At 37.3% G+C, this 18,527-nt stretch overlaps 1 long non-coding RNA gene across 3 annotated transcripts in view; it reads right to left on the reverse strand.

Moving 5' to 3' along the window:
• Positions 1-18,527, reverse strand: part of LOC110217536 (uncharacterized) — a 112,039-nt gene that overhangs the window by 22,217 nt on the left and 71,295 nt on the right. For all 3 annotated transcript variants that reach the window (XR_013482934.1, XR_013482933.1, XR_002327060.2), the window contains one exon: positions 1,671-1,781. This is a non-coding gene — a long non-coding RNA (uncharacterized LOC110217536). The remainder of the gene's footprint in view (positions 1-1,670; positions 1,782-18,527) is intronic.

Below are 18,527 nucleotides of genomic sequence, written 5' to 3' on the forward strand. Positions count from 1 at the left end.
TAATGGGCTAAAATTAAGAAAAGGAAGAAAACAGTTTTAACAAAAATGTTTTTTCCTGTAGGTAAAATCTACTGAATTGTGAAACCTGCCAAGGGAAGTAATTAAGCTTAAAATTTTTTAAGGTTAAGTGAGAACCTAACAGGGATGAGGCAAACTTCCTGAGTGTAGACAGTTTCTGCAGCTCTGACATTTCTCCAAAGACGCCAGACCAAAGCCTCCTTCAAATTGAAGAATTCCATCAGGATTATTTTTTAGAATTTCTGCCAAGAAACCAGGGTACTATCCCATAGGACGCTAAGTCAAGGGGAAATGAAGAAGTAGGGAATTTGTAGCAAGAAATTGACTTGCCCACATTTTGGAGGGCATTGTGGAAAGACTCATTGATCTTCTGGATGGATAGAGGTTAAGTGAGAAAGTAGTGCTTAGGGGCATGTATTAAAGGGTTTGATCAGCTTTAAAAAAATGAAATGTATGGTTATAGGTTAGTAGAAAGGATTGATCCCTACCTCATAGGGCTGTTGTGAGAAAAGCATTTTGTAAACTATAAGGAAAATAACATTAGATGCAAACACTCTCACTTTGATATTTTATCTATGAACTTACCAATGTGAATACAGTTACCCCTTCCACATCACTGGGGTTAGAGGTGCGTGCTTCAATCCCCCCTACCCCAATGTGATTTTTAAAATCTACATAACTTTTTTGGCCCTTTCTTCGAACCAGAGAAAAAATCTGAATTATTATGGTATTCAAAGACAAAATATTATGCAATATTATAAATATATTTTATGCATTTCTGAGTTTCCAGACCTTTTCTGCGTTGTCTGCAGCTTCTGCAAAACTCACCCCCCCCAAATTCCCATTTAATTTCTTATACTGACTCATGATATGTCATAACTGTGTTGGGGAAAGTCACAATGTGGAAGGGATAACCGTATTCCCTCAATGGTCCACTTTGCAATTCATTCATACTGTCCCATCTTATGTGACCTTTCCATGTTCTACCATAAAAGCTCTGCACGGGGCTCTGTGGGTCTAGGTCTTCCTATAGATCTCTCGACACTGTCTGGTTACCACTGGAGTATGCTCACTATCCTCAGTTTGTCCCTCGATCTCAATGTATAACCAAAGCATCTTTTCAATCACGTATGTCTCTCATAACATCCTTTATGCCACTATTCTCTGAAATTCTCAGTTGGGAATATGTCACTGCTTCCTCATAGCCACCATTTACCTTTATATTACCCTTGTTGTGATCCTCAACTTCTTTGGAGATTGGAACATTCCATTACTTGAAACTACATGACACAACCAGAAGCATATGGTGATATGCCTTTTTTCCAGGAAGAAATTAGGGATGATTAAGATCATAGCACAATTTCACAAAGGCAATCTAGCCCACTTTCCTCCCATTCAATTTTGGATTGTTAATTAGTGATGTACAGTGTCATGTCCAAGATATATATAGTGATGGGCCAACTCTCTGAGTGGTCCTCTTATGATAATCTGGGTACTAGAAATTCTTCCTTTACCTGGTTTTCCCAGTGTGGGTGGTTAGCCTGGATTCTTTTGAGTAACTATTAATCTCCTTTAGGAGGCTTTGCCATTTTCTAAGCCTTGATATAATCAGCATCATGTAAGCACAAATAGGAATATCTGGTGGACCTTACCATTGATAGGGAACATCTCTTCCATTCAGATTCTGTACTGGATAGCCTCTATGATGATGGCAAGTATTCTTGAAGATCCTCAGTGTCCATCACGATTATGCAGAAATGCCACTAGAGGAAACAAACCATAAAGCATCTTGCAAATATGTACTTTTTTTTTTTTACTGCTGATTTTATTTTCTTTCTTAACTTTGTACTCATGGGGAAAGGACACAGAAACTACCAGTATAGATTCTAAAGTCATGGTGCTTGTATCCACAACTATCTCAAAATCATTTGCCATACTTACATTCTGCAGAACTCCCACTTCAGTTTTTGCCAGAAGTACTTTTCTCTCTTAACATCTAGATTTATTCATAGTTTAATCAAAATGGAAATTTTACTGATTCATCTTACCATGCCTATATCAAGATGTTATGGGCTACTTCTCATTCCTAAAACTCAATCATATATTTAAGAATAATCAGCTTGGAAATGCCATATAATAGTGAAGTGCTAACACATTAAAGTTGATTTTTAATAAAGCTTGGTGATAATAGTGATGTGGATTGAGGGCTGGCCTTGCACTTGGGATGACAGGGTCCGGATCTTGCCTGTGACACATTATAACATGATATTGGTTATATCACTTAAATTCTCAGGGACACAGGCAATTCTTTTGGGTGACGTTATAGATGAATGGGCCATACGAATTGGATCAAGGTAGTTTCTACACTAAGATTCCTCAGATTTCTGAAATATCAGATCTGAACCCTTCCCTTTCAAAAAACAAACACACAAACAAACCCCACCATACATGAAGAACTTTGTAATTACGAAGTAGTTTGTATACATTATCTTATCCTCACCACAAATAGATATTGCAGGCATCATGAACTCCATTTTACAGCAAGTACAGAAAGGTTGTGATATGTTCAAGGTCATATAACTATAGTAAGTGCAAGACCCTGGACTCAAGGTCCTGTCTTCAGGACAGTTTAAGTCTTTTTATGATCTACAATAAAGTGAACCCTGGCTTAAAGACTTGAGTATTCGGGAGGGTGCCTGTAAGTTCATGTAGAAACTACCCTGCCTCTAACCCTTTGAAATATGATTTCTTACCACTATAATAAAATATTTACTTATTCTTTTTAGGTTAAGATTGCTAGGAATCTCTACAATGCACTTAAAGAGAAGGTTATATAAGGAAAGCTAGCATTTATTTGTTTTAATTCTTTCACCAAATATTTATTAAGCTAATAGAGAGTGCAGAGCATGGTACTACTGGAAGGGATACAAAGTTTACATAAGACCTTGATTTCATGGGCTTTACATGCATCTTTGAGGGAGCTATAGTTTCCAAGGCATCTGTGATCAGAAAGCAAAGTTTAATGGGATAGTAATTACTGGATTGATAGTTATCATTAATTATAGGAATAGCCTGATCCTTATTGTTTTAGGAGGCAACGTGATATTGTAGAAATAGCATTGGCTAGGAAACCAGGAAAGGAAGTCTGGGTATCAATCTTGTCTCTGTAGCTAATGCTGTATGAACTTGGGCAAAATATATCTTCTCTGAGCTTCAGTTTTCTTATCTGTAGCAGGAAAAGGTACTTTTTGTTGTTATTCAGTCACTTGGTAATGTCTGACTCTTTATGACCCTGTGGTTCATATTGTCCAAGGGGTTTTCTTGGCAAGGATTCTGGAGACGTTTGCCATTTCCTTCTCCAAGTGGATTATGGCAAACAGAGGTTAAGTGTCTTGCCCAGGGTCACAGAGCTAGTAAGCATCTGAGGCCAGATTTCAACTCAGGTCTTCCTGATTCCAGGCCCAGTGCTGTAGCCTCTGAGCCATCTAGCTGCCCCTGGCATGGTTGTCAGGATCTGCAGTAGGACAAGGTTGTACTAGGTAATCTCTAAGGACATCCCAGATCTAAAATTCTTGACTTTATATTGGACTTGGAGTCAGATACCGGAGTGCAATCCCTGGCTCTTTTATTAGTACCCATGTGACCCATAGGTAAGTCATTTCATATCTCTGGATCTCAGCTTCCTTTATCTGTAAGGTGAAGGACTTGGACCAAGTGATATCTAAGGTCTTTTCCAGCTCTAAATTCTGTGATCCTATTAATATAGCTAAAGCACTTTTTCCTTTTGTTTAAAAATATGTGTAGAGAGAGCAAGGAATAGTTTACCTATCAGATTTACAGAGAACAGAAGAATTCATGACCAAACAGGAGATAGAGAACGTTACAAAATGCAAAATGGATAATTTTGATTACGTTGAATTGAAAAGTTTTTGCACAAGCAAAGCCAATGCAACCAAGATTAGAAGAAAATAGAGGGGCAGCTAGGTGGCACAGTGGATAGAGCACCAGCCCTGAAGTCAGGAAGACCTGAGTTCAAATCTAGCCTCAGACCAAATACTTGACACCTACTAGCTGTGTGACCCTGGGCAAGTCACTTAATCCCAATTGCCTAAAATAAAAAGAAGGTAAAAAAAAAGAAGGAAAGTAGAAACTTGGGAAAAAAATTTTATAACCAGTATCTCTGATAAGGGCCTTATTTCTAAAATATATAGAGAATTAAGTCGAATTTATAAGAACACAAGTCATTCCCCAATTGATAAATGGTCAAAGGATATGAACAGGCAGCTCTCAGATGAAGAAATTAAAGCCTTCTATAGTCATATAAAAATGCTCTAAATCATATTCATTAGAGAAATGCAAATCAAAACAACTCTGAGGTACTACATCACACCTATCAGATTGGCCAACATGACAAAACAGGAAAATGATAAATGTTGGAGAAGATGTGGGACAATTGGAACACTAATGCATTGTTGGGGGAGTTGTGAAATGATCTAACCATTTTGGAGAGTAATTTGGAACTAAGCCCAAATGGTTATAAAAATGTGCATTACCCTTTGGCCCAGTAATAGCACTGCTAGGGCTGTATCCCAAAGAGATTATACAAATGGGAAAAGGGCTCACGTGTACAAAAATACTTATAGCAGCTCTTTTTGTGGTGGCAAAGAACTGGAAATTGAAGGAATGCCCATCAATTGGGGAATGGCTGAACAAGTTGTGGTATATGAATGTAATGGAATATTATTTTGCTATAAGAAACGATGAGCAGGGGGACTTCAGAAAAGCCTGGAAAGACTTGTATGGTCTGATGCTGAATAAAGTAAGCAGAATCAGGAGAATGTTGTACACAGTAACAGTCAAGTTGAGTGATGACTAATATTGATAGACTTAGCCCTTCTCAGCAATGCAAGGATCTAAGACATCTCCAAAGGCCTCATGATGGAAAACGCTATCCATATCCAGAGAAAGAATGATGGAGTTTGAATGCAGATCGAAGCATGCTATTTGCTATTTTTTCTTCTGTTTTGTTTTTTTTCCTCTTTCTGATGGTTCTTCCTATTGGTTCTAATTTTTCCTTACAACATCACTAATGTGAAAATATGTTTAATTGGAATGAATAGCCTATATCAGATGGCATGCCATCTTGGGGAGGGAGGGTGGGAGGGAGAGGGAGAAAAATTTAAAACTCAAAAGTTTATGGAAGTGATTGCTGATAAATCAAAATAAATTAATAAAAAAAAACCTGTATACACACAGCAAAACCAAGCATTGGAAAATAAAATAACTGAAATGTCTATTCCTTTTGACCTAGTCACCATATACACCAAAATATTTGTAGCGGCAAGCGGCACTTTTTGTGATGGCAAACAACTGGAAACAAAGTGAACATTCATTGATAGAGGAATGGCTAAATAAATTGTGGTACACGAATATAATGGAATATGATTGTGCTCTAAAAAATGATGAACATGATGAAAAACAGTGATGCATGGAAAGATCTATGTGAACTTATTCCGAGTGAAACAGAGACAACATAACACTATACACAATGACTACAACAATATAAATGGAAAGAAAAACCACAAGCCACAAACAAATTAAAAGTTAATATTGCAAAATTTCAAAAATAAACATGGCTCCAAAGGAGATATAAGAAGATATCTTGCCACCTTCTTTCTATCCCCAGAGGTTGCAGGTTCTTGAATATTAGTATAGTATATTTCACCTCTTTTTAGACTTTTGTGATATATTGACTAGCGTTACTGATTTTTCTATTCTTTTTCTCTTTTTTTTGTCTTTAAAAATGTTATTTATTACCTGGCATGGCTCTCTAAGAGGGGAAAAAGAGGCAAAATTTTGGTGATAAAAAAGTGAATGGCATCAATAAAAAGGTATTTCAAAAAAAATTAGATTTCTAATGAAACTGGATTTGGGGAAGAAAATAAGGGTAATTTTCTTTCATGGCCTAGGTGTGAACCATTTCTCCAAGTTTCTTGTTTCTTAAAATGTTCATCACAAAGTCAATCAATTGTCTTAAGTAAATAATTTAGAACAAAGTATACTTACTGGCTTGAAAAGTTTGTTGAACACCCTAAACAGCTGGGTCATATCCTTACTTTTCTCAAGGCCTTTTGGGCAAATCATTCTTTCTCCCTTTGCCTTATTTTACCATTTTACTAAAAAAAAGTCATCATTGTTCCATCATGTGAACATAATTTAGCTTCTACCACATTCTTATTTCAAGGTAAAGCTGTTACAGAAGGCAAGCACCTGCTTTTTTCATCTTGGGTTTTCATTTTCTCCTATGCTCTGTCATTTCCATACCAAAATTATTTTAGTGGTGATTAGGCAGATTGATGAATAGAAGCAGTTCACACACCCTCCAGTTAAGATCTTGAACTTATAAGCAAGGGAAGAGAATAGCAATTTTCCAGACTTAATTTCATGACCTTTAGGACAAAGTCCAGAGCACTGTTACTTTGCAGTTATCTTCTCCTGAGATATGTGGACTCCTGAGTATTATATTCAGCATTCATTATATGAGGGCTCTGTCAGTTTTATGTACGCTCCCTGAGCCCTGTAAAAATACATACATTAAAAAAAAATAAGCAGACAGGAGATAAAACCTTACCTAGAAGACTCATAAAAACTGTAGCTCATGAATACCTTTTCCTATGCATCAATGATCTCCAATCCATTTCACATAACACAATTAACTCTCAAAAGGAATTGACTTGTTGCTATTCTAGTGGCCACATCTTACAAAAAGAAATTTCTACCTGAAAAACATCTTACTAATTTATTAATAACACAAACATTTCTATAATTGCATAGGTTACCAAGAGCTTCCTTCAGCATGACCTGGTGTTCAAGAATGTAAATAGGATTACACGATCATTGGATCCTCTAATGAGAGGGAGGGACTTCAGAGGTCACCTAATCCAATCCTTACCAGACCTAAAGACCTTCTGCAACACTCCCAGCAAAGGTTTATGCAACTTTCCCTGAAGGCCTTCAGTGAGGGTGGGAGTTAGGGGGAGAAAGGATAACTCCCTACCTCTTGCAGCAGCTCAATCGACTTTCAAAAAGCCCATATTACAACTGTGCCTAGAATAAACACCTCTATCTGAATATAATTATTTGAGATAAAGACATTTTCCAGATTTGGGATGGCTCATTTATGGATTGGCATCACCCTATTTGCTTCATAACCCAAATGTCTCTCTTTAAGCAAATGGCTCTTTAAGAATATGTCTACACGTTCTAAAAATATAGTTACTGGAAACCAGACATGTACCATAAACCAAACATATTTTCTTAGTTTTTATTCTTGATGTTTTCTATTATTACAGGGACTCTGGGATTGCCTCTTGAGTGACAGAACAAATGAGACCAAAGGGAGAAAACTCAGTGGCTTCTCAAATATTGCAGTCTTTCCCAGCTGAAATTGATACATATTTTTTTTATCGTTAAGCCTCTGTAAACAAATTCACCAGGTTAACAGCTCAACTGACATTTACTGAAATTAATCTTTTCATAGGACAAGGATTAAGAATGAGAACAGCTGTATTATTCAAAGCATGAAGTAGATTCCCTGGGTGTTTTAGAAAGACAGACTAAAACAGAACCCCCCCCCCCAAATATTTCTTGATACTATTGGCCTTAAAAAGAGCACAGTTCGGTAACCTTTGAGATATAGAGTGCCCAGTTCCTCTCTCCTGATTTCCTTTATTGGGAGAGACTCAACAGAGGTGGTCTACTACAACAAGTAAGGATTTCCAGGATGAACCCTAAGTTTAAAAAATACCTCCCACATATCTCAACAAATTAGGAACTCATTTGGATGTGTCAATTCCTCTAACTTTGTTTATGAATGCTACCTTCTGTTTGCTGTCTTAGTAGATCTTTGCATATTATAATCCACTCTCTCTTCCTCCAAATTTCTTTGGTCCATTTGGCAATAATTTCCAAAGTATTACCTTGCCTCAAATAATAATACCACAATAGGTGTTGTCATTTAGTCATTTTCAGTTGTGACTCTTTGTTACCCCATTCGGGGTTTTCTTGGCAAAGATACTGGAGTGGTTTGCCATTTCCTTCTCCAGCTCATTTTATGGATGAGAAAACTGAAGCAAACTAGCGTTAAGTGGCTAGGCCCAGGGTCACACAGCTAGTAAGTGTCTGATTGTGGATTTGAACTCAGGTCTTCCTGACTCTAGGCCTGGTACTCTGGAGTGGTTTGCCATTTCCTTCTCCAGCTCATTTTATGGATGAGAAAACTGAAGCAAACTAGCGTTAAGTGGCTAGGCCCAGGGTCACACAGCTAGTAAGTGTCTGATTGTGGATTTGAACTCAGGTCTTCCTGACTCCAGGCCTGGTACTCTATCCAACAGCTGCCCCTACAACAATAGCCACTCCTCAACATTAAATTTATTAGCCATTCAAAATTTAAGAGAATATTATTTTTTAAAAGGTAAGCTTATCATTTAATTTCTTGTGTCTTCTTGAAATCATCTATTCTGGGGGAATAGGAATTTTGAGTTTTAACTAGGGAGGGAAGGAGGGAGGGGAGGTAATTTTGCAAAATGGAACCTCTTTGACAGGGCAGAACAGAGTTGGGTGGCTCAGTCAGGGGAAAACTTTGGACAGACATAAAATAAGGAACACTAGTACACTAGCCAGACTGAAGTGTGGGTGTGGTAAGAGGGATCAGAATAGAAGAAAGGCATCAGAGAATGATGAAGAAAAACGACTTACTTTGTAATTCTGCCTAAGGCTCAGGTATCAGTTTTTGTAGAATTGTAAGAAAGAAGCCCCCTCCAGTTACATGAATATATCAAATGCCTTATATATTTTGAAGAGTGAATAACAGAGGTGACTGAAACAGCAAGGAATAGACAAAATTGCCCACCTGATCAAAGAACATGGAAGCTGGTCCAACTATGAGGACTCTGTTAGAGCACTAAGAAACAAGACTTTCTCCTCATCCATAATTTTAATGTTCTAGATAGGATAGGTGGAAAGAGAGCCATACTTAATTACAGATCGATGAGCCTCATTGAAGTACAATTCTAGACTTTTCACATGTAGAGAGTGCCTTTTCAAATGACACAAGATTTCTTAGCCCTTTAAGTCTTTACTTCCAAAGAACTTCTCTGTTACTTGAGATCTCTATCAAGAATTCTATATATTGAATAATGATTCCCAAATGCCACAATTTCCAGGAACATAGGTACTGTTAAAGCAAGGGTTCTTTTTTAAATTTTAATATTTTTCCCAATTATATATAAAAACAATTTTAATATTTTTTTTTCAAATTTTGAGTTCTAAATTCTCTCCCTCTTACCCTTCCCCACCCTCACCATTGAGAAAGCAAGCAATTTGACATAGGTTGTACTGTGTAGTGATGAAAAACACATTTCCATGTAAGTCATGCTCTGAAAGAAAATACAAGTTAAAAAACCCAAGAAAAATAAAGAAAGTTAAGAAAAAGTATCTTCTATCTGCATTCAGGGTCCCTCAATTCTTTATCTGAGGATGGACAGTACCTTTCATTATAAGTCCTTAAGATTTGTCTTAGATCATTGTACTGCTGAAAATAGTTAAATTATTTACAGTTGATCAACTTATAGTATTGCTATTACTGTGTACAGTGTTCTCTTGCTTCTGCTCATTTCACTTGGCATCAGTTCATATAAGCCTTTCCAGGTTTTTTCTGAAATCATTCTGCTTGTCATTTCTTATGGCACAATAGTATTCCATCACAATCATATATAACAACTTGTTCAGCCATTCCCCAGTTGATGGACATCCCCGCAATTTCCAATTCTTTGCCACCACTCAAAGAGCTGCTATACGTATTTTTGTACAAGTGGGTCGTTTTTTTGTTTGTTTATTTGTTTTTTAACCTCTTTGAGATACAGACCTAGTAGGAATATTAAAGCAAGGGTTCTTAATCGGAGGTCCAAGAACAAGTGGTCCATAGATAGATTTCAGGGAATCTGCGAATGTGAATGGGAAAAAAAATTACATCTTTATTTTTTACTAACCTTTGGTTTCTTTTGTAATCCTATGCATTTAAAAACCTTATTCTAAGAAAGGGTTCATGGGCTTCATCCAACGATCAAAGGTGCTCATGACACCAAAAGGGTTAATGGTCTCTGTCATATAATAGGTAGATTTACATAGCACTTAAGAACTTCACAAAAATTATTTCATTTTATCCTCACAACCACTGGGAGGTAGGTGCCATCATTATTCCTAGTTCACAGATAAGGAAACCAAGGCAAATAGAAATCAAGTACTTTCCCAAGGGGCTGCATGGCTAGTAAAGGTCTTAGAGATTGAATCAGAATTCAGGTCTTCCTAACTCTGGGTCCAGCCCCATCCGCTGCACTGTCTAGCTACTCCAGAGGGAGGTTTGATTCAGATCAGTCTCGATTTTACCTGTTTATTTTATATAAGGATGAAGTGAAAGAAACAAGGGAGATGTGGGAGCTAGGGAAGGGGATGGGAGAAAGGAGGCCGAAAGGACTGGGATGGCCCAAATAAGCACTTGCAATCAGGGTTAAAGTGCCTATTAAAGCAAATTTTCTAGCTAGGGAGGTTTCACAGCTCACACTTAAAAGTCCTTGCTAATGACCTGGTAATTGTTTTAATAGCTTTTTAGTCAAGTGTGAAGTACTCTGCTGACAAATCAACAAAGTGTGAAATACTGTGAGAGCTTTATCCCTGCTTGTCTACAGTATCCTTATCCAGTCCTGTTTACATTTTTGGCTAGCTTAAACATAAAAAATATTTGCTATATTCATCAAAATGGCTTCTGATACAGGGAATCAGTTCAGGATAATTTTGTGAGAAGTCTATGAAAAGGATAATGGTTTGAAGGGCACTGATTTTTCTAGATGTGAAGCTTCCTCCTGTACAGTCTTACCCCTTCCCACTTTTTTAATATTTACTATCTTTTCCATCTGATCTCATCAGCAATATCCCTGGATGGATACTCTTAGTTCTGCTGGAATCCTTCCTGTGACAGGGCTACTTAAAAGGCTAATTATTTTCATTTTGAAGAAATCAAAACCAATTAGCATTTGGTAAGCACATACTATAGGCCAGACACTGCTGAATGCTGAGAATAAAAATATAAGTAGAAAGAAGGGCAGTGTCTGCTTTTCAAGAGCTCGAATTCTTCCATGCCTCGGGTTTTCTCATTCATAATATGAATGTATTAGACTAGATGGTCTCAAAGGTCCTTCCAGTTCCAAATCTACCATCTGGGATAAACAGTGAATTCTCTTATCACATAGCTTCCAAATTCTCTTCTGGATCCCATCGAGTTCATCAGCACTTAAAGGATGTTATTTTGCATATCACATCCGTTATGTCTCTCAATTTTTTGATAATCTAGAGCAGAGATGTCAAACTCCTAATTCCCAGGCCTCATGTTGCCTCAATTGTTCCTAGACCCTTCCTAACCAGATTAAAATATCACTGGGAAATGGTTAACAAAATACATAAAATAATCTTAAAACACAAATATAATGTTAATTTGTAGTTTCTCTAACTTTCCTAGCTAACATTTCTGGAGAGAGATTAATTTTTTCCCTCCTGCTGCCACTGGAAAGTGGGTAAGGATAGAGTCACTGATTCCTGGAGAACACAATCAGTTGTAAACATTTATAAAATGAGGGAGTATATTAGGTTCTTTCTTTCTTTTCTTTTTTTTTTTACTAAGCAATGGGGTTAAGTGACTTGCCCAGGGTCATGCAGCTAGCAGACTAGATTATTTCAAATGTTCCTTCTACTTCTAAATCTTATGATACTGTAACTACTGACATTGGTCACCCAGGCTCAAATCTACCAATCTGTCCAATGTGATGGGGAAGGGGAGAGTTGACTGTATGGAAGGGCTGATTTTTTATGTGCCTGACAACTGCCATGATTCTTAAGGGATGTGAAATTGGGACTGAGTTCAGCTGGCACAGTTCAGATAGAATCCACAGCATCAGGGTGGGTCATCTGTTACTATTTCAATTCTGGTGCATGCTGTGCATGGATTCTGGAGAAACATGAGCCTTGATCCTAGATCTGCATAGACACTAACCAATAATTCTTCTCACCCAATCATGATGGGTCTTTGATGAGACAAAGAATAGCAGCACACATCACTGGCTGAAGAATAGCAGACCTGAGCTGGTCTTTCTCACACTCACTTCCCTCACTTTGATTGTACCCTCAATATCACTCACTTAGAGAAGTCAGCTCTACAATGGTGCTCCTGTGGGAGGGGAAGTCAGAAGGAATTCATCTAGGACAATTCAAGTGCGAAATTTTACTTTCTAGGCATCTCTGTACTATCCTGACTATATTCCTGTTGTCATCCTTATCTCCCCTTGCCTGTAATCTTGCACTCTGATAGGTAAAGTTCATGTTTTGTTTCACAGGGAAACAGGACTCTATAACACTCCCCAGCTGTGTGCACACCATGCTACGAAGACTGTTATCATCTCCTTTCCAGCTCCCCATTATATATTAACCTTCTTAATTAGAATGTAAGCTCCTTGAGGGCAGGTGCTGTCTTACTTGTTTGAATTTGTATACCTAGCACTTAACTTACCTTCTGACCCATGGTAAGTGTTTTTCCACAAAACTCATGGCCTCACATATCTAGATACAAATAAACAAAGAAAGCATAATAGGGTAAAACAGGGAGGCTAAGAGAAGGAAAAAATATTACCTCACAGATATCAATAAATTTGGTAGAACAGGATTCTGGAAAAGTCATAACATGTTCAAAAAGAAAAGGACTGATTAAAGGGTAGGTGGAGTAGCATTCTCTATCAAAAGAAATGATGAGCTCAATGATCTTAGAAAAACATGGGTAAGGGACAGCTAGGTGGCGCAGTGGATAGATCACAGGCCCTGGAGTCAGGAGGACCTAAGTTCAAACCCGCCCTCAGACACATAACACTTACTAGCTGTGTGACTCTGGGCAAGTCACTTAACCCCAATTGCCTCGCCCCCCCAAAAAAAGAAAAAGAAAAAGAAAAACATGGATAGACTTGCATGAACTAATGAAGAGTGAAATGAGCAGAACCAAGAGAACATTGTATACAGTAACAGCAATATTGTTTTAAGAACAACTTTGAATTACTAAGTCCTTTTTACTATTATAAATACCAAAATTAACTACAAAGGACATGTGAAGGAAGAAGCTATCTATATCCAGAGAAAGAAATGATAAATAGAAGCATGTATAGAATGGTTTTATGCACATACACACACACATATATATTCATGTGTGTGTGTGTGTGTGTGTGTGTGTGTGTGTGTGTGTGTCTAATGGTAGCCATGGGGGGGGGAAGAAAAAAATGAAAGAAAAAAGAAATTATAACTTTATTACAGCTTTAGAAGGAGTAGTAAGTTATACACAATAGATTTGGAGTTCCATGCAAAATCACCTTTTTTATTTCCTATTCTACCATGTTTTGGAAACGTTTGTTTTATTTCTTAAGTTCAGAATAAAATTAAAAAAAGAAGCTATACAAAAGTGAGGGAATCCAGTGGTCCAAGGAAGGTAACAGGGAGATCACTTTGTTGGTTAGAAGAAGAAACACAAATCATATTTCAATGGGAGCACACTACAAACCACATGGCTGAAAGGGGGAATTGGATGAGGCATTCAGGAAGCAGACCACAAACCTGGACCAGAGGGATGATACCGTTATGATTAAGGCCTGGAGACAGGATACTCAATTGATTTTCAGACATCTTCTAAACTAGCCTTCTTTCTTCTGCCAAGTCCAGAGCAGCTGTTAAATTCTTAACTTGATTTAATGATAATAATCCTTCAACAGCTGGAGGAAATGACCAGGAGAACTCAGGATTTGATTCTGATTAACATGAAGAAACTATTTTGCTAAAGTAGAAGTGATGGGAGCCTTGGGGAAAAGTGGCCACTCCACCAAAGAATTCATTATAAAAGAGAGGAAAACTAGGCATATACCAGACACCCATGACCTGTGGCCCAGCGTATAAAATTCTGGGCTTATTAGGTCCAATCTTGAGGATGGTCTCCAGATCACTCTTTTTGTGACTTGTGTTATCCTCACAAAAGGTTAACTCTGGGAAAACGCTCTGTATATAACTCATGTCTATGTCTCCTCAGATATAGGTAAAAGTCTCCTGGGCTCCTGAACAAGAACTCAAGGGAACAGTGTGATTCTGTTTTCTTTAAGAGGCTAGCACTGTCCAGGAACTCTATGACTCTTTCTAGAAGGCTAAATTCCAGAATTTTTTTTCTTGAAAGTTGGGATTCAGGAATTTCCACTACTTTGATGCATGATTCCCTTCTTCTGGAGCTACATGGTTGAAAGCATTGTATATTAGTCATCTCCTTTCTAGGCCTGGGTCGAAACATAGTAAGTCAAGGTCCAGGGACTTTCCTTTTGGGCCATATGGATGAGAACACATGGAAGGTCCAGATAGTTTTACCCCAAGTCAGCCATTAGTGAATCCAAGGGGCAGGGAGAAGTTGGGAAAGATGAAGGGGGGAGTACTCCCCAGGGCCCAGGTCAACTTTTAACTCTTTTATTCTCTCCTCTGAGTTTTACTTTCTGGAGGACTTACAGACAAAAATGATGCTTTTTATTACAGGCCAAGCTTACCCATACCGCTTGAGCAAAATTGTTTCCCTTCAATGTTAAAAACTGCCCAGGGCCATGTTCTCCTTCCCAAAGGTGAATTACAGAGCCTTCTCCATTAGATGTTTCCCAGTTCTCTCAATGAGATTGCCAATGACTATGATCACATCCTTTTTAGTGATATAAGATAAAGACTGACCCAAAAGTCTTGTCAGTCTGTAATCTCAAACTGACCAGGGAGCATACTTGAACAGCTCTCTGTGTTCTTCCTCAGTTAAATATTTACAATCCCTATAAAACAAACAGGACTGCCTTTAGGTGCATTGATTTACCTGAGAGTTGTAATTATTTATTACTGAACAAAAGTAGCAGTCCTAAGACTGAACAGAGGGCTCAGCTGAGTCAACATTTGGCATTTTTGGTGCAAACATATGATAATGACAAGAATGATAGGACAGGCTTTACTCATACTTACTGATGTTTGGGTAAGAAATATTCTTATCTAGTGAATTGGGCTTCCAAGTTTCAGATGATGGTGAAGACATCTACTGACTGAGGCACTGGCAGAAGGAAGCCTACCTACCAGCCAAAATTTCACTTCAAAACAACTCCAACAGAAACAAATGAAGGTAAAATATTCAAGCTTTCTTTCAAGGACTTTAGCAAGGTGATAGAATCTTGCTGAGAAAGCTTCACGTGAGACAGCCCAAACAAGCTAATGAGCTGATGGGAAGCTTTTCCATAAACTATGCTCAAAGGGCATACTGTGTATACCCTTTGACCCAGTAATACCACTACTAGGTCTATACCCAAAAGAGATCAAAGGAAAAGGACCTCTACGTACAAAAACATTTATAGCAGATCTTTTTGTGGTGGCCAAGAATTAGAAAGTGAGGGGATGCCTATCAACTGGGGAATGCTGAACAAGTTGAGGTGTATCATTGTGATGGAATACTATTGGGCTATAAAAAATGAAAAGCAGGATGATTTCAGAAAAACCTGGGGAGACATACATGAACTGATGCAAATGATGGAAATGATGAAATGAGCAGAACCAGGAGAACATTGTACACAATAACAGCAATATCATATGATAATCAGTTGTGAATGGCTTAGCTATTCTCAGCAATACAATGATCTAAGAGAACTCTGAAGGACTTATGATGAAAAATGGCATCCAGCTCCAGAGAAAGAACTGATGGCATATGAATACAGATTGAAACGTACTTTTAAAAAATTGCTACAATTATTTATCTCCTTTATTTCTGTAAAAGGAGTTTTATAGTTATTTATTTTTCCACTATATTTTAAATTTATGAAATAAAACAAGCATTTCTCTAACATAGTACAATAAAAAAGATGACTGCACATGAAACTGAAAATCTATTATGCACAACTTGCTATTCCTTTCAAAAGTACAATGAAATTATCATGTAAATTTCTTTTTTTCTTTTTTCTCCCACTGCCCACCCTAGAGATGCCCACCATTAGACATAAATAGGTGTATGTGTGTGTATGCATGTATACACACACACACATATGTAATATGTAAAATTATTCTATACATATTACTATCAGTTCTTTCTCTGGATGCAGATAGTTTCTTTCTTCGTATGTCCTTTATAGTTAATTTGGGTATTTATAATAGACAAAATAACTTAATCTCTGAAAGTCATTTTAAAAACAGTATTCCTGTTATTGTATATGATGTTCTATTGGTTCTGCTCATTTCACTCTTCATTATTTCATTCAAGATTTTCCATATTTTTCTAAAATAATCTAGGTCGTCATTTCTTATAGCACAGTAGTATTCCATCACAATCATATACTACAGTTCATTTAGCCATTCCCCAATTGATGGGCATCCCTGCCACTTTCAGTTCTTTGTCACCACAAAGAGAGCTGCTATAAACCTTCTAGAACAAAGAGGTTCTTTTCTTTTATCCTTAATCATCTTGGGAAATAGACCAAGTAGTAGTATTGCTGGGTCAAAGGGTATAGACAGATTAATAACTCTTTGGATATAATTCCAGATTGCTCTCCAAAATGGTTGAATCATTTCACAGTTCCACCAACAGTGAATTGGGGTCCCAATTTTTCCATAGTCTCTCCAACATTTGTCACTTTTCCATCCAATCATTTTAGCCATTCTAATAGGTATAAAATGATATCTCAAGATTGTTTTAATCTGCATTTCTCTAATCAACAATGATTTAAAACAATTTAATATGACTATAAATTTTAATTTCTTCTTTGGAAAACTGCCTGTTCATATCCTTTGACCATTTATCAATTTATCAACATATTTTTGAAACTTTATTATTCTCATTTTTTTTTCTGTGTTCTCCTTTATAACATGGCTACTATGGAAATGTGTTTTGCATGACTACACATGTATAATTTATATAAAAATGTTTGCCTTTTCCAGGAGGGGGGAGAGGGAGGAAGGAAGAGAATTTAGAACTCAAAATTTTGAAAAAAACATATGGTAAAATTTTTTGTTTACATGTAATTAAGAAAAAAATTAAATAAAAACTAAATTTAAAAAAAGCCATTTGATTTAAAGTATTTGGGAGATTAGACGATTTCTGGTTATACTGGTTGTCCAGTATAATATATGTCCTTGTGTTCCCACTAGAGAGCGGTGGGATCCCTATAAAATGAATCACTGGATGCAATTCAACCATCCATTGCTCATAGGGGAGTTATTTGGACTCCCCGGTGAGCCGGAGCCAAGGAATGATGGCTGACTGGCCAAGTGGACTCTGAGGAGACATACCTCCTCACCAGTGTTGAGACTGTCTGAGCTTGATAACAACTTAGAAGCTACTGTTTAGGTTAAAGAGTATGCTGTGTGCTGTTATGGGCCATAAAATCTATTGACTCTACCTCCACTTAAGGAGGACTGTCATCCACACAGCGGGTGGAGTTGTTGAAAGCTAAACCCAGAGATACATCCTTTCTGCCTAATGTACCCTCTAGTTCAAGGATTATTCATAGTGTCTGAGAATGGTAGATGGCCCAGGTTGACCATTTTGAGACTATTGGCCAGTGGGTCTGAGGAGCTAGAGATGAAACAGATAGTATATTGGTGCAGAAAGATCATTGAGTCATAGAAAGCCAAGAACTATCTAAACAATGACCACATTAACTCACAATCTCCCAGGAGAAGTAGGACACAGGATCATGGATGTAGAACTGGTAGGGATCTTATTCATCTTCAAGTCTACCCTTCTAATTTTACAGATAAGGAAACAGAGGTACCCCATATTTAAGTGCCTTGCTAAGGCCACACAGGCAGCAGGTGTCTGAGGTAGAATTTGAAGTGCAGTGCCCTCTCATCCATGCCATGATGCATGATGCCAATATGAATACAAATGCACTTAAGGTATGTTTTAGATATAATTTCATGTTGGCATGAGTTGATTCATGGGTTCATTCATCATCTGTAGAGAGATGAGGGCTAGAATGTGGTATCATTAAGGAAATGTGGACCTGGTTTAAATACCAGGACCAGGGTCGAAGAATCAAATGGGCTGAAGTCAATTTGGATGGAGGGTTTTAGAATACTCCAGGATTCTCTTCTTGGGCTGATATTTTTTATCAAAGACTTTGATAGAAAGGTGGTTTGTTTTTGACATTTTTAGATCACATGAAGCTGAAAGGGATAGCCAAGACAGAGCATGGCTGTCAAGGTCCAAAAAACAAAATAAAACAAAATTTTGGAGTTCAGAATTAAATCTAACCATATATAATTTAATAGGACTGAATGAAAATTTCAATACCTGGGTAAAAGAGAAGACCCTCAAAAGCTCCATAAGTAAAGGATAGGAAACAGCTAATAATAATAATAATAATAATAATATC

The sequence above is a fragment of the Phascolarctos cinereus genome, unplaced genomic scaffold (genome assembly GCF_003287225.1).
Source record: "Phascolarctos cinereus isolate Bilbo 61053 unplaced genomic scaffold, phaCin_HiC Scaffold_726;HRSCAF=1367, whole genome shotgun sequence".
Classification (NCBI taxonomy): domain Eukaryota; kingdom Metazoa; phylum Chordata; class Mammalia; order Diprotodontia; family Phascolarctidae; genus Phascolarctos; species Phascolarctos cinereus.